Source organism: Podarcis bocagei (assembly GCF_964188305.1).
Source record: "Podarcis bocagei genome assembly, chromosome: 1".
NCBI lineage: Eukaryota > Metazoa > Chordata > Lepidosauria > Squamata > Lacertidae > Podarcis > Podarcis bocagei.
Window position 1 is genome coordinate 64222920 of NC_138125.1, and position 17222 is coordinate 64240141.

The window sequence follows — 17222 nt, forward strand, 5'->3', positions numbered from 1 at the left end:
CTTGTTAAAACTTCCCTTAGGTGGCTCTAGTCCTTTTTTTCTTTTCTTTTTTAAGAGCCTGGTAAAATATTTCCAATTCATTAGAATAAATAAGGATTAAAAATAATAAAAGTTGAAAACCAATAGGAAAGAGCCAGGACAGCTTCATTTCAACAACAATATTCTAAATATTGGCTCAGGAAGTGGGCAGTTGCATTGAGCCGACAGCTCCCCTTTGCCCAAAGTACCAAGAAAAAGGCTTTGCTTCATTATCTTTCTGCTGCGTTTCCTCCCAAGAAAGACCGATGGACTTAAGGCAGCTGGAAGCGAGAGCAGAACTCCAATCATTGCAAAGCTTGGATCATTGAAGCAGCTTGACTTTCAGATTAAAACAGGCATAGGCAAACTCAGCCCTCCAGATGTTTTCAGACTACAACTCCCATCATTCCTGGTCCTGTTAGCTAGGGATGATGGGAGTTGTTGTCCCAAAACATCTGGAGGACTGAGTTTGCCTATGCCTGGATTAAAATATGGAGAGAGAATAAATGGTACCTGGATCGTACCTCACCTTCCATAGTCTTTTCTTTTAAAGGGGTGTTGTACTACGCACTTATCCATTTTTAGTTTTATTTTAAATTGCATGGTCTCTCTCCACAGTGGTTGGTATTCTAGGTGACTTTGCCTGCATATTATGAACACATCAATACGATGAAATATAAGCAGTTAAAAAAAGGACTGTGTACATAAACAACAACAATAAAAACAAAGATGGTCAGCATCTGTTTATTTGTTTTGGCCCTAATCCTATCAAAACCTTTAAAAAAAATAAATAAACCCTGATTTTATTGACTGACTGACTGATTTCATTTGATGTCTTGCCCACTTTTTGCCCTAATTTCCCAGGGCAGGTTACAATAATATAATATACAATTATTCTTTTTTAAAAAAGAACCAGTTCAAACACTTGCAATCATAAAAGTAAAACCAGTCCAGTCACAACAGAACAGAATACCTCAGCTGTGGATGGGGTGGGAAGCTTGGGCAAAGAGGTACAACTTTAGCATACTGCAAAAGCTATGCATCAAATATCCTAGATGCACCTCTGTTGGATATTCTACAATTCAGGGGCTGCCGCAGAGAAAGCCCTCTCCCAGGCCACCATTCCTTGCACTTCTGAAGGGTGGAGGAACTACCAAGAAGTTCCCACTGCTGATCTTAACACCTAAGAAGTTTGGTAAGGATGGAGACATCCTTTCAGATATATGGGGCCTAAATCTTTTAGGGTTTTAAGCACTAATGTGAGCCCCTTGAATTGGGCCTGGAAACAAACTAGCAACCAGTGGTTACCTGAGTGCTACATGGAACCCCAGCCAGTAAATTGGCTGCTACATTTTGGAACTATTGAAGTTTCCAAATCATCTTCATACCTCATGTAGAGTGTATTGAAGTAATCCAATCTTGAGGTTACAGGGGTACTAACTTGAATAAAATATTGGGAAGGGGCAGGTTAGCCTTGCCCACATGATGTGACACCCACCATTTGAATGGCAATGGCCATCAACTTGGTGGGGGGCTCAAATATTTTATGGGGGGGTGACCTCAGCCCCAGGAGTTGACTCTTGTGGGGGTTTGCCAGAGCATGGAGGACAGTGGCCAAGTCATTCCTGTTCAAGAGGGGCTTCTAACCGCTAAGACTCTCTGAGTCTCTAGAAACATCAGTGGATCCAGTTCCCTAAAGGATGGAGACAAAGACATCAGGTAAACCTGCTTGGTGGTAATTTTCCACAGTTGGGGCTCAGCTTTAGAAAAAGCTGTCTCTATGATAGCCAGCAGCGTAATCCCTGCATGAGACTTTGCTGGCGATGATGAGATCTGCTATGCAGGTTCATACAGGATCATTCAGTCTTTGGGTTTTTCTGGCTTTAGATGATTTAGGACTGCAATGGTTAGAACCAGCATTGCGTCCAGAAACATAGTGGAAGACAATGAAGTTTCTTGACTATAGGTGTGATATACCTGGTGGCCCCATCATACCAACCAAACACTACCTAGTCAAAGGGCTGATTCATATGACAAAACTGGAATGTGAGACCTAGGCCCCAACTGCACTACACATTTATAGTGGTATCATACCACTCTGAACAGTCATTCAATCCCCAAAAGAATCCTGGAACTCCAGCACCCATAACAAACTACAGTTCCCAGGATTCTTTGGGGGAAGCCATGACTTTTTAAAGTGACATAATACTGTTTTAAAAGCACAGTGCAGTTGGGGTCCTAGACTCAACACAAGGAAAGTGAGATGGTGGCATCCAACAAAATAGTTCCACTAGCACAACTCTCCCCCCCCTTTCTTTTTCTTTTTCAAATTTTTGCTGCGTACTGTAACTTCCCCGCCTTCTAACTCAACTATCATGTCCACTAAATATACCCTCATACACTGTTACATGTGAATAAAGTTCAGTTATTGTGTTCACAGGTGCACAGATTATACTCACTGAATGTGATGTGTGAACACCCATTATGTGCATTGGAATAAAATGTTGTTAACATCTTAATTAAAGATCTCATAGAATACCATCTGACAACACTGGAAAACAGATATCCTTACCTTTGTCTTGGCTATTTTTGCTGTTCCTAGAATATTTATTTGTTGATTTACTTAAGTGTTTCATGTCCTGTCACAGACTTTCATATTATGGCATATTTATATTTGCTTCATGTAAGTAAAAACTGAAGGACAGCATAAGTTTTGATCTAGAAAAGACTCCCCCCCCCCCCTCTCTCTTTTATTCTTGTGCAGTGCAATGGTCTTGTGAAAATGCCCCCAAGCAATAAGGAAGCTATTCATAACATGTGCTACAGGGTAAATTTTGCCTTGGGGAAAGTCAGTGTCTCTGGGGGGAACAATTAAGCAGATGCTCTTACAGAAATAAATGGTGCTTAAGAGTGTTTAACTTTCGCTAGGTCAAGACCCAACTTTTCCAGCTTCGCACCACCCCTTCCTCCTTGCCAATCAAAGAAATTCTTTCATTTCTAGGAAGGATCTCTTGGTAGGACTGATAAGTGCTTTCCCCAACAAAGTGACTATTTTTATTCTTTGATGTGAGTTGAAGTTGAATGGCGGAGGTATTCCTTTTGAGAAAATTTGTCCCACCAGCTTCTTTCTGAAGGAGGGAGAAAAGGTTCCAAGTGCAATGCGACAATTTAAATCTCTTTGCAGTTTAGATCATTTAAGTGTCAAGAATCCATCAGTTTCTTGAATAAATTACCATACTTCCATTTCTTCCTTCTGAAGTTGTGCTCATACAAAGCTGATTCACTTGAATGTGACTTTGCCATTTTAATGGCAGGGGAAGAAAAATTGACCCCTTTAAACGTCATCAGCCACCATTTGAGGGAAACTCAAAGAAAGGGGCTAACCTGGAAAGTTAAACAAAGTCCTTACTTACATAAAGAGCAGTGTATGTTAATAGGCTCCTTTTTAAAAAAAATAAAAAAATGAAACCTAGATTTAGCTTCAGCATTCAAAGGAAATAACTAGTATAAGCTCACAATTAGGCCATCTTGAAGGGTAAATGTTTTGTGGTTTGTTCTCTTCTCAAATGTTCTTGAGATAAATAGAAATGTTTGAAGTCATTCTTGTTTATGTAAACAAAGAAGTCTGAAGCTATGTGTGACGCAACCACTTTTTTCTGGGGGTACTCAAGGAAACACAGTACCGGCACCTTTTTTTTCTAGAAGAAAAGCACTGGGCACAACAATAAGAAAGAGGCAATCCTGAAAATTAGGGGTTCTGCATCACACCAGGAGTGAATATGAGTAGAAGCAAGATCCCCACTTCTGACAGTTACCATGAGGGTGACAAGAGTAGAGTTGGAGCATTAGAGTTAGCATGCACGTGTGTGGAATCTGCTGATTGGAACACCAGAAGAGGGTTTCTAGCAATGTATTTTCCTTGGCCCCTGGATATACAGGGTCTTGGTCTTTTGAGAGAAACCCTTGGAATGTTGACTTTTATTTACCTGTCTTGAGGATGGCTGGGGAAATGCAGCCAGGACTCCATTTCCCTTTGCCTAATTGCAGAAGTAGCCAGATGTTCCCCTCCAGATGTTATTGGGCTATAACTCCCATCAGCCCCAGCCAGAGTGACCATTTGTCAGGGATGATGGGAGTTGCAATCCAGCAACATCTGAAGAACATTATATTGGCTATCCCTGGTCTAATGGCTAGTTCATACCATTTATTATTATTATTATTATTATTATTATTATTATTATTATTAAAATTTGTATACCGCCCTATACTCACTGGTCTCAGGGTGGTTCACAGGATAAAATCACAGTATAAAAACACAAAATACATAATCAAAATAAAAAGACGAACAACTCAGTAACACCCCCCACATGTCCTACCCAATCCACCTAATTTTCTTGCTGCTCCTGCAGTGGTGCAAGGCAGCATAGCTATTCCCTTTCCCTTTTCTGTCTGTCTACTGTTATGGCTGTATGCCGTATAGTTTTTTCCCATGTTAAAAGGCTTCTGCTCCTAGCATGCAGCTGTAGCAGATTCACAGGCATTGGATAAAGGAGGGAGAGACAGGAGGTCTCCTCTGTTCCTCCATTCCACTGGCGGCAAAGCAGTAAGCAAGGTAAATTAAGGGGTGACCAACAGTGATGCTTCTCCCTCTGTTCCTCCAACTGCAGCCATCACCAGAGCAGCAGACAAAGTAAAGGGATTGGAGAATAGATGCTTGGACCAAGGGGCTTGGACTTTGCTTCAGTTCCAATAACATCTTCATGGACCTAATTGGGGATCAGCTGAACACCTGCTGTTTTCCAAACAACCGAGTTTTCCAAGCCAAACTCTGAGCTTGATTTGTGGAGTTCATGCCACCACTATTTCAAGCACCATAATTCAATCAGTCGTGAATGTAGTGTGTCATAGGACATGTAAACATCACTAAATATAGCTTTCAAAGTCTCTCCTTTTTATTGCCAAGACCTTAAATACCATTTTTGTCTAAACCTAAACATTCTGTTCTGTGATTATTTTGGGAACTGCTTGCCCACCCAAATCACTAGTTTTATGCTATTGGGTGAAATAGACTATAATAATGGAGGCATGGAGAAAAAAAACTAGCTTGGCACTTGCAGATCTGAAGAAGCCAGTGATGTACAAATCTCTCAATGAAGAACCTTGCTGGGTGAGGCCAAAGGCTCATCGAGTCCAGAACTCAATTTTCACAGTAATTATATAGATGCCTGTAAGAAGCCTGCAATCAAGAGGACATGAGCGCAGCTGCATCCTCACCACTTGTCGATTCCAGCAACTAGTATTCAGAGGCATACTACTTCCAACTGGGTGCCTTCATCTGCCCCAGCTGCTTCAGAACATGTCTCTCCCATATCAGTCTCTACAGCTACAGCAGACACCATAACCTTACAACAGTTTGACTTCACATGCAAAGGTACACTCCTCCATTGTCTCCCCAGGCAAATCCCAACTACCTCCATAATTATCTCATTGTACCTCAGCTCTCCAGCTAAGTAGTAAGAACTGGACAATGCTGGGAGCCAAAAGATTCAAGGCCTTTTCAGGGGTTTCCCCTTGTGTGATTTTTACTATACCAGTAACAGTGGTCCTGATGGAGCCTATTATTAGTTTCATTTGATGGTGATAAAAATTGCACTTACTGAGACCATGATTTTTAATCAAAGAAAATAAAAATAATAAAATGACATTGTTTGCTCACTTTTGCCTTTATTCTTATTTTATTTTTTTAAAAAAAACTTTGGTTGTATGTTGTGCTTAATAAAGTAGTCATATAGTCATATATGCAGTCATATAAAGAACTGCTAAGCTGTAAGTCCCGTTGACTTCAGTGGGGATTACTCTCAGGTAAGCAGGTATAGACGACATCAAAATAATGATCTCAAGTGAACTTACTCTCATTTTAAAGCCATTTCTCATCGAATGAAAGCAGGCACATATTTTATACCTGCAGTTAAAAGAGTTTCTAAATCAAAGACAGATAAATGACACCGGACTAAGTGATAGCTTTATGGCTAAGTGCTCATTTGTGTTTGTTCCTCAGAAAGTGTGGCGTGCCACAAATGTTGTGGAACGTAAAAGTACAGCACCTGGCAAATGGCAAACCCAAATGATTCTTATGTTGTTCACGCACAAGGGCTGAGGCTATTTCATTATCTGAATGATATCTAACCAACAGCTTAATATGTCTTCTCAGAGTGTCAGTGCTTTGTACCATACGTCACAGAATGAGGCTCAATGCAAGTAATGAAATTACATTGCTTTTACCTTTGCCAATGCAGATGAGATGACTGCCATCTGCAAGAAATTCCCACAAGTCACAGTGTGAAACTAAATTTAGCATCACCAGCTGGATCTTGTTCTCAGGGTGTAATAACCTTAATATCATAATACTTCTTTCTTGATGGGGCAAATGATCCTGCAACAGCAAGGAGCCTGTTTACAGCCAGTCTGTGGTGTTGATGACAGCCCTTACCTTCCAGGGAACACTAGTATGAGGAACAGTAATTCCACCTAACAACCAAGAAATAGACCAGTACTTGGAGGATTTAGAATCCAGGAAGGTCTGAGTTCCATGAGCAGAGAAGGCTCTCCACAATTGATGGATGCCTTTCCACAGAGGGAAGAGGACGTTGCTGGCTGTAGGGGTGCAATGGACAAGAAGGGAGCATCAGGCTCAGGGACAATTTCCTTTCAAGAAATTAAATGATGTGTGGGAGACAATGGGCAAACAGCTATTCTGATATGGGTGAAGTCCAAACCATTCCCAGCCTGAACGAAAGAAGCAAGTTTGAATTCAGCACCCACCCTCTTAAATTTGCTTTCTATTTTCCCTTTGAGAATAAGTTTAAATGTTAGTTGTTTCAAGACTGCTCCTTCAGTTACTTTTCCTCTTGCCTCAGCAAGGAATAATACCCATGTGAGCAGAAGAATGTGTAATGAAGTATCACAAAGCCATTTCCGACCTGGGAGGAGAGGGGGTTGCGGGCAGAAATCCCTCCCACATCCCACGCGGGGGCTGGCCTTTGCCCCCGCAAGATTAGGGAATCCCCGGGTGTGTCGGCGACCCGGCCCGCCAATTGGTGGACCGGGGAGGCGTGGCCTAGCCTATTTAAGGCTAGGCACGCCCGGGGACCGCCCTCTTTGCCCCTTTCCAGCTGAGCGTTTTTTCCCCATCCCACCCACCCCTTAGGTTTTAGGTAGCTTTGACCTTGCTATGGACTTCGGTTGGTCGTCGCAAGGGGCCTGGTAGGAATTTTTCCAAGTTGGCACTCTTCAAGCCTTTTGGTTTCTTCGCCTACCTCGTAGCAAACGTCACAACTTATTCGGTGTTGGCGGTTAGGCATTGGCAGGGGTCTATTGTTATGCAAATAAAGGGGGGAAGGAAATGCCATCACCTTCCGCAAAAGAAAAGGGTAGTCCGGTAGAGGACTCCGGGGAGCGTTGCCTTGTCCGAAACCTAGGGAGGTAAGGGCCTCCAGCACGCCCCAGAGCGGTGACACCCGTTGGGATCCTAGTTGGCGTACTTCAACAGGACTCCCACGGCTTGTGGACAACCCTTCCCAGTCCCCATGCCGGGTAGTCGATAGGAGCCAATGCCTAAGGCCAATACCTTCCAATTCTGTAATCAATAAAGTTGTGGCCTTTTATGCCCATTAACCTTAATTACTGTGTCCAGTGTCTTCATTTCACATGGGGGAGGGGACTTGCCATGCAAATATCTATTTTCCAATTCAGAGATTGAGAAATCCTGTTCTTGTTCATCTCCGTGGCCATGCCACGTGTCAAGAAAGAAATGACCATTTAGACTCTCACTCTCTGGCAGTACATCTTTGAACAGAATTATTAATTCTGATGTGGGGGGGGGGGAGAGATTTTTGTGAGAAGTTACCATGAGAGACCCAGAATGTGTGTAGACTGAAGCTTGATATAAAAGAGGATGTACAGAACTATTGTTAATATTTTTTTTAACCCACCCTTCTTCAGCAGGCTCTGGGGTGGATTACAACAATCTAAACTTCAACATCAAAAAGAGTTTTAAAAAATCATGTTCCCAGGAATATGACTGGTCTCAAAAACACATGTCTCAATGTCAAAGGCCAGAGCAAAGCAGTTCACCTTCAGCATACCACATTATACAACATATATAGAAGCTGTATAATGAAGGTGCCAGACATACCTCTTTGGGGAAGGAGTTCCATAACCTAGCAGTTATCACAAAGAATGTCCTCTGGTGGGCTGCCACCACCCCTGAACTTCAGAGAGCAGTGGAACTACTAAGAGGGCTTTCTCTGCTGATCTTAACATGCAAGAGGAGCTTTAGGGAAGGAAGTAATGTTTCAGCCATTTGGCCTGAAATGTTAAAAAAAGGTCATTTGTGAGAAGTTAAAAAAGGAAATAACAATATCTTCCACAAGAAGAAAAAGGTCTATATTTTTATAGGCTTCACAAGAAGGGGAAAATGAAAAGGAAGAAAATGATTGTCAATTATTTGACAGCCATTATATTTCCTGAAAGTTTTGTGCTCTTAGCAAACTGCAATTACTTTTGTGTGCTCTGTTTGAAAGCTAAAGAGAAGAGAGTTTTATTACAAATGAACCTAGGAGAAATACATAAAATCGAGCAAAGCGAAAGGTAACTGTCATGTGGGCATTGCTTGGAATGATTTGCAGTATTGCTTGCTCTCTTCTTCTCAAAACTGAAAATGGTGATGTTTGGAGGAAATTCCCTAGACTGACTCTGACATGGATTCAGCTACTTTGCCACATTTCCTGGCTAACAAGAAGAAAAGAAGAAGAGTTCTTAGCTATATTACACACACCCTTACCCTTTTATGTCTGATTTAATAATCATGCCTCTGGCAGTTGAAATACCTTTCCAGAGCAGGTACTCTTTGATAAGGTACAGGTAATGGCCGGGAGCCGGTGGTGTTGTGGTCTAAACCACTGAGCCTCTTGGGCTTGCCGATTGGAAGGTTGGCGGTTTGAATTCGCATGATGGAGTGAGCTCCTGTTGCTCTGTCCCAACTCCTGCCAACCTAGCAGTTCGAAAGCACACCAGTGCAAGTGGATAAATAGGTACCTCTGTGACAGGAAGGTAAATGGCATTTCCATGCACTCTGGCAGTGTTCCATTGTGCCAGAAGCAGTTTAGTTATTCTGGCCACATGGGAAAGCCGCCTGTGGACAAACGCTGGCTCCCTCGGCCAGTAGCGAGATGAGTGCCGCACCCCATAGTCGCCTTTGACTGGGCTTAACTGTCCAGGGATCTTTAACCTTTTTACCTTTATAAGTATATCATATTCTCGCAAACTTTATATATGTACTTTGGGTCAGGTGGGACATCGTTTTCCTAGTTGTTAAAGGAGATGAGAGTTGCATTAGTAAATCACATGGTCAGAGGAAAGAAATGTTTTGTCCGGTACTGCTCTAAGATGAATACATTATCAAGATGGACAAAAGCAGTCTTTAAAACACTGATAATCTGAATAAAAGTGACAATTTGTAAATTTTGTGGTATCCTTATGGCTTTCGGTTCACTTGACTGTAATCACTCCGTCCCCACCCCACCCTTCCACCAGGTCTTCTGTTTTATTTCCTACATGGAATTACTTCTTTGTTTTTCTTTACAAACTTTTTTGAAAATCTTAAAAGCGATCACCAAACATGAAGTGTTGTCTTCCAAGACAAATACCTGTACATACTGTAAGTTAAACCTTGTATGCCGACATCCACATGGCATTAAAACAAACTTGGGAAATCTTTTACGTTACAGATTCAGCTCACATCTACTGGGTATACGTCAGTCTAAAACATTAAGGTAATTTCTCCATAGTGGCTGCTGTGACTGAGATGGAAGGGAGATTACTGTAGTATTGTTAATAAATGATATAAATTGAAACCATACTGAGTCAATTCCATCTTTCTTTGCTATTCATCTTATCACATTCCAGTAGTGAGTTAAGTGTTCCACAAGTGTTATATTCCACACATATTAGATCCAAGTTTCTGTGGTGGGAGAGTTTTTTAAAAAAATGAAAGAAACTAGTTGTCTCACGGCTTTCATAATACAGAAGACCAAACCTTTTTGTTTAACATTTGGATTTATATTCTTTTCCATTGGCAGCAGGGCTAACATGGGATTGGGTACAACATGTTGCCCCATAATGGTAGGTGACAGTGAAAAATCTGGGTCCATAAATCTTTTCTGGATTTAGCTCATGATACAGTCTTACATGGTTTTCACTTCCACGGGTTCTGCGTATATGCAAAAATGTGTACACGCAAAGCCTTGGAAATTATCTCCCATGCAAACATCCTGGGGCTTCTGATATTGGTGTGCCAGCTCCAGAAGCTACAGGATGCTCTTGTGAGATGTTTGTGGGGCCATCCTAGTTCCTGTGGAACTTCACAAGAGCTTCCTAGACCCTGTGAGAGGAGAAAGTCCTGCTTGGAAAGCAAGGCAGAGGGAGAGCTTTGAAGCTCTTTTGTGTCAGGAAAATCTAGATGCTCAGCACTTTTATGAACACATAAAATCAATACTATAAAGAAGTCCATGTTCAAATTGAAGGCCGCATCCCCTATGTTGTTTTACATCTACATGAAACCACTGAATGGAGTTATCCAAAGCTTTGAAATATATTGCCAGGAATATGCTGGTGACACACAGCTCTACTCCTTTCCATCTGTAGGTGAGGCAGTGAATGTGCTAAACTGTTGTCTTGCCTTGGTAATGGACTGGATGAGGGCCAACAAATTGAAGATCAATCCAGATAAGACTGAAGCACTGTTAGTGGGCGATTCCCTTGACTGAATGGATGGAAGGTGGCCTGCTCTTGATGGGGCTATATTCCCTCTGAAGAAGCAGGTAATAATTTGGGGGTACTTATGGATCCTTCGCTGTTGCTTGAGGCTCAGGTAGCCTCAGTGGCACCATCAACAATGTGCACCCCAAAATAGTTCTAGCGTTATCTTCAACTGTTCTTAAGCTATTGCTTGTTTCTTTTTTGCAAAGAATGTCAAAGTGATAACATGAAGTTGGAAAGAACTGGATGATGAGAAAGCCTTGCAGAGAGAATATAATGGCGAGGAGGGGAAATAAGGAAATATTATCTTTTTGTAAGAGGAGATGCTGCTGGGCAATTCCAGAAGAGTCAGGGATCAACATTGCATGATTTTCCTTGAAAATCCCAATAGCTGAAACTGTAGGGGAAGAAACTTTCAGAGCCCAGGTATTTTATTAAAGAAAGCAACAATCACAAGTGAAAGTTTTTCAGTGTTCTGCCTAAGGAGTAACAATACTGGATCAAAATAGTGGTCAGTTTAGGCCAATTCCTGTTATTTATAGAACCAAAACCTGTACTGACATGCAACGAAGGAGCAAGCAAGATACAAAAATACTGGAGGGCAGGGCTATTATAGAGCTTCTCTCTACTAAAACCCAGGACTATCTATTATTAATGCGAACTACAGAGGCAAGTGCATTCAGTGTGAACAGTGTGAATTTGAGGGATTTCTGTTGGCTGTTGCGGGCAACAGGATTGCCAATGGTAGTTTTCCATCCATTTCGATGGATCTCAGGCCTCCATCGTAGCAGAGGTCATTTCCCTCTGCCATTAGCAACACATATTTCTGCTGGCAAGGAGGTGATTGTGCATGACCCCAACCATCAACGGCTGGCTGTTAGGCTTGCACACACACAAGCTCACACTACAAACTAAAACAGAATTATTCCAGAAGTAAGTTTCTTGCTAATCTCATGCAGTTACATTTTGAGTTCTACGGAGTGATAAATAGGCACCATTTTTGTGCACAGCTCATTGATCAAGAATATCAAGTTCTTGGATGAATTATGTTGGTTAATTTGTCCGTTTCCACAGAGATTTCATCAACCATGCTCTAGGCAGAGGAAGAGTAGAGTTTTTGCACTGGTAGTAAATCAGTCACAAAACTATTTAGAACATATGGAATGGTTACATGAAATAATACCTTCATAGGAATCAAATTCCAATTAAACCTTACTATATGGGAAATTTTTAAAAAAACCTAAGGATATGAAAAATAGGTCTGAAACAATATGAAGTTTATTGTTGTCACCCAATTTGATGTTAATAATAAAAAGAATGCACAACATAGTTACTTTTGATTTAGCGTTCACTATCTCAGACTGTAACATGCCAACAGAATATGAAGCTATATTGTCAGTTCTGAAAGAAAACAGTTCATGATGCCAGAGGAAACAGTCCTTACTGCTAGCATTTTTTAGTAAAATGCCAAAAAGCACAGTTTTTCAATTGACTTGCCTGAGATCCAGGATGAAGCACAGCCTTTTGGAAATCCCCCCCCCCCCCGGGAGTCATTTCTGCCTTTGAAATCCCGGTAATTTCCAGGGGAATCTGGACATATGGCAGTCCTATAGTTATAGGCTGGTGCAGCAGAGAGGGCTGAATCAGACTCACTGGCTAAGATCCGGCAGTTTCCTTGTTGGGTCTAACTCTGTGATCTTACAAGAATATACCCTATGATGTTGTACAGGTAACAGCTTGTTAGTAGACCTCAACCTAATGACTTATCCAAAACTTATCCTTCCTTTCTTCTCTTCCTCCTTCCTTCCCTCCCTCTCTCTGCCGTTTTTGCCAACTAAAAGTAAAGGTAAGGAGTCATACAGTCCGTTACCAGGTTCTCACCACCAGTAATAGTTCTCAGGAGTGAATCTATCCAAAGATGTTTGTAAAAGAGAGATGGAATATATCAGTGCTGTAGTCAGAAAAAATATTGACCCCAAGAAAGAGCTAAATGGAGGTCAGTTCTGTATTTTGACAGCATTGTACAAGGTGGCCCAGTGAAAACAGAACCACCTGAAGAGAAAAGAACAAGAATAAATATTGCAAGATATCAGAAGGCGCATACATATCTTGGCTAAACTGACAAGAGAATTTGCTTCTTGCACTTGAGTTTACTTAGGAGGAGAAAGTTGCACAAGACTCCCTCTTGTCATTAAACCATAGCACCTTTTCTACCCCCTCACCTTGCAAAGCAGCAGGAGGCAGATCTTCTCTCCTCACTACAGCAGAAATCAAAATCAAAACTCAGTTGGTTTTGTCTTGGAATGCTGTGAGGTAATCACCAGCTAGTTTTTTTTCTGACTTTCTCATATTTCACATCATTTCCCTCTCTTCCAATTATAAAAATAAAAGTAACTTTCAAACAAGTGGAAACTGTAGCCAAAACATTTAAAAAACAAGCCATCCCAATAAAAACCCCCACCATATTACACACAACACTCTGCATTTCCTGGCTGCATTTTTTCTCTACAGTCTCTTTCTAAATTTCAGAGAGGAAGTTTAAGGCAAAGGGAGGTCAAGAGTCCTCTCTGGATCCTCTTCCTATGTCATCAAGACATTTTTTTATGCAGAGAATCCAACCTGACACACACTATTTTCTTACATCACAGTATCATGGTACTGCATTCCATTATTCTCTCTCCTAATTTTGGATGAGTATAAGATAATTTTCTTGTTTAACCACAACTAAACACTGAACAGATGTCTTCTCTGAATTGCCTCCTATGATACACAAGAGGCTTTCATTAGCTAAGGTAATGGATTCTGAGTCCATTAAAGCTTATGAATAATTACTGCAATCCTTTTTCCTCTTGATTTATTAAGCCTGAAATCCTACGCATGCTTACCTGGGAGTAAATCCCATTGAATTCAGTGGCGCTCGTTTGTGAGTAAACATGCATAGGAGTGTACCGTTAGAGTGAATTTTATGTACCCATCTGCATATCCATCTGCGTAAATTTTATTAACTCATTTTTAAAATCCATGTATAGTCCCATATCACCAAGTGCCTGACCAAACTCATGATGGTAATCAGAACTATGTGATATTTTTGTGACGCATATGCCAGCATTTGTTAAGTCACGTAGTGGCGTAATTTTTACTAGTAGCCAGAATCTGATCAAACCCAGAAGAAGGAAAATTCTCCTCAACATTGATAAAGAAGACGGTTGACTGACTCACCAACAGGTTGCAAGCTAACTGTAGTAAATTACTCCTTGCTAACCAATTACCCTTTCCTTATGCAGAGATTCCAGTCTTTCTTTCTCACCCTAACACAGGAAGCACGCCTCTCTCAGGAGACCAGTCCTCATGAATATTGGTCAGCATTTTAACAAGAAAAAATCATTTGTGCCTAATATATATATCTTTGCTAGGAAAATTTTTTTGTGTTCTTTTCATTAATTTATATGTATTTGCATGCATGCTTTCCTCTAGCATATGCATTTTCAAGCCTGCTAAAAATATTCTTGTTTAGACAAGCCTACCCAGATGCTTAGAAAGTTGAGGTCATTTCAATCTGTTTTAGTATTTTAGCTTTTGTATGGTTGTGGATTTTTCTCAATTTTATTGTTCTATCTATTTGTAAACCTTGTTGAGTTCTTTTTTAAACAATCAAGCAGTGTATAAATTTTTTGAATTTAATTTTTTGGTACACATTATTTGCAAAATTCAGAGAAATGCAAATATGAAATCATGGCTGCTCATCAGTCTGTTGATTGTTCCGGAAAGTACAACTTAGGTAGATTTGCTTTTAAATGCGACCTGAAAGGAATTTTTCTTCCATCCCCCATCTGAGTATTATTATTAGTTCACACACCATAGGTCAGTGTGCCTGCTTTCCCTTAACAGCCATTCCCAGGTTTCACAAGCTAACCTGCCACTTCGACAACTTGAAAATAATATGATCCTTTCCCTCCATTATATCGTCACACCTACATTAGCTAGCCAAGAGCTTGACTGCTGATTCCCAGAATTTAAAATGCATACTGTGTCACTCTGAAATAAGCCATATGACAAGTCCCCTGTTTTGACGGGGTCTTCATAGTCACCTGGGGAGTTGCCAAAATGACGCCTTTAAGATTTTGCACAAATTAGCTTGGGGAAAAGATAGTATTTTAAAAGAGAGGCGGTATGATCAAATACAGCTAAGATGTTGCTCTGCAGATTGAATCAGAAGAACCACAACTCCTTTGTAGATGAAGACACTCCATTTTTATGCAGATTTTTTTTTATAAGTGGTACTTATATATATATATTGTCCACTTCTTAATATCAAATAATTCACTTGCACTATTAATTTCTGTATAAACATGTTTCCTACTTAAAATGTTTTAAAAGTGGCAAAATAATGTGGTGGTCATTCAAACATCTGAGAGTCAAATGGTTATATTGGCAATTCTAGTGTAGGTTAATGAGTTACAAGAATATTAAGCCAGCTCATTAAAATTTGTCACAGTGCTTACCTTGATGCCATAATAATCACAGCTCTGAAGTAGAGCGAATGGCCACATCATGGTCAGAGGAAAGTAAGGAAAACACATTTGCTTCTCTGTGCATTTTTTTTTCAAGCCAGCACTTTGTGTCCTTAGTTTGGTACCTTTCACGACACCTCAAAGAGGATTGAAAATACTCTGAGAGGACTTCAAATTCTCCTTCCTTTTGTCCACTGTTTGAATTTTCCTGTGTCTGATGTGATATATGGTGTTGGGTCCAGGAAAGCTGGGTGTGGGCTGCTCAAAAAGACCCAGTGGCCCAGAGGTTCCCCACCAATAAGTCTGATGCTAAGTAACTGCACCATTGTTGTGCTTGAATCAACAGTATACTTGTAAGGAAATTGGATGAGGAAAAAATGAGAACCAGTTACCTTCACCTAGGATATTCCCTTTGACTCCATCTCAACTTAGCTGCCCCAGTAGGTCAAGTGATGACCATCTGCTGCTGCTAAATTCCATTAGCCCCAATAGGCTGGCCAACAGTCAGGAATCATGGGAGTCTAACAATTCCTGGATGGCCACAGGTTCCCAATAAATGACTTATAGCCAAACAACACACTTCAGAATATCCATATTAAAACTGGCATTAAATGTTACTGCTTCAGATTGCAGGTAGGGACAGATGTTTGAATGTTCCCTCATGTTGGAAAAAAGCCTCTTTCTGTCCATGTCACTATTGTGCTACACTTTCAAGAGAGTAAATATACAATCCCTCATTGCCAGTTTTGATCACATTTTGCCCTGATCGAATGCCTGGGTGAATAACTTGGAGCAATTTGTAAGGGTTCATAGATGTGAAGTATTTCTAACCAACTCACTTATGATGTAATTCAGATATCCTACCAAGCTGCAGTTTACATGATGTGTTCTTAGAACACATTCCTCACATAACTAGACATGCAGACAAGTAACAAGTCCCCTGAGATTTCATGGGGCACTGAGGGGAAGCTGGGTGGAGAGGGAATTGTAGAAGGCATTTAAAAAGCAGAGTGGATTTAAAGATGAGAATGAGAATGATTACTGATCCTTATTTATGGGCTGTTGAGGGCCCTGTAGAAGAGGATAATGATTCAGGGGTGCAAAAGCAAGCACAAAACTTTTGAGGAGGAAGAAAGGTGTAGGGAGGCGAAAGAAGACTCAGAAGAGGACTTGGGGAAAGGCCATAGGAGGGGGAGAAAGACCCAAAAGGAAAGATTTGGAATATCTTCAAGTGACAACCATTTAACTGCTCTATCGTAATATATTTTGATTTTTTGAAAGCTGTGATATCATCTCCATTTTTCCATTGAGTACCTTGCATGGGCACTCAACTACCTAGAATATACAATACATAAACTACCCACGCTTGGATCCTTTTGGAATTTTGGTTAGTTTAGGCCAGCCCTACTGGAAAAATACCAGCCTGTTCTCTGGGACAGAGACAAGGTTGCAGCTGGGAATGGTTCCCCTAGCACAAATCTGAGATACATTGCTCTAGTCATTTCTGCTCCCAAAGAGTTTACCCCGGACTATGGCGAAGCAGTCTGCAGATGCATGCCCCAAGCAAACATCCTTTCAGTAAAATAATCTAGATCTTAGCAATTTCCTATACTGAACTCCTTAGAGAAAGGGCAGGACACAACTTTTTCAAAGACATACGTCCGTATGCACTTAGTGATCTCTTTACATGCACTAGTAAAAGCCAACCCCAGTGGTTGCTTTGAATAACATGATAAAATATAATGCACCACTATATTTTCCCTTATGGGGCAAAATGTAACTGGAAGGAGACCGTTTTTGTGGGAGAAGTGGCAATAGGAGACTGGGTGAGTGATAATTTCTGTATTGGTTTTCTACTTTAGTCTGCGGACTCTA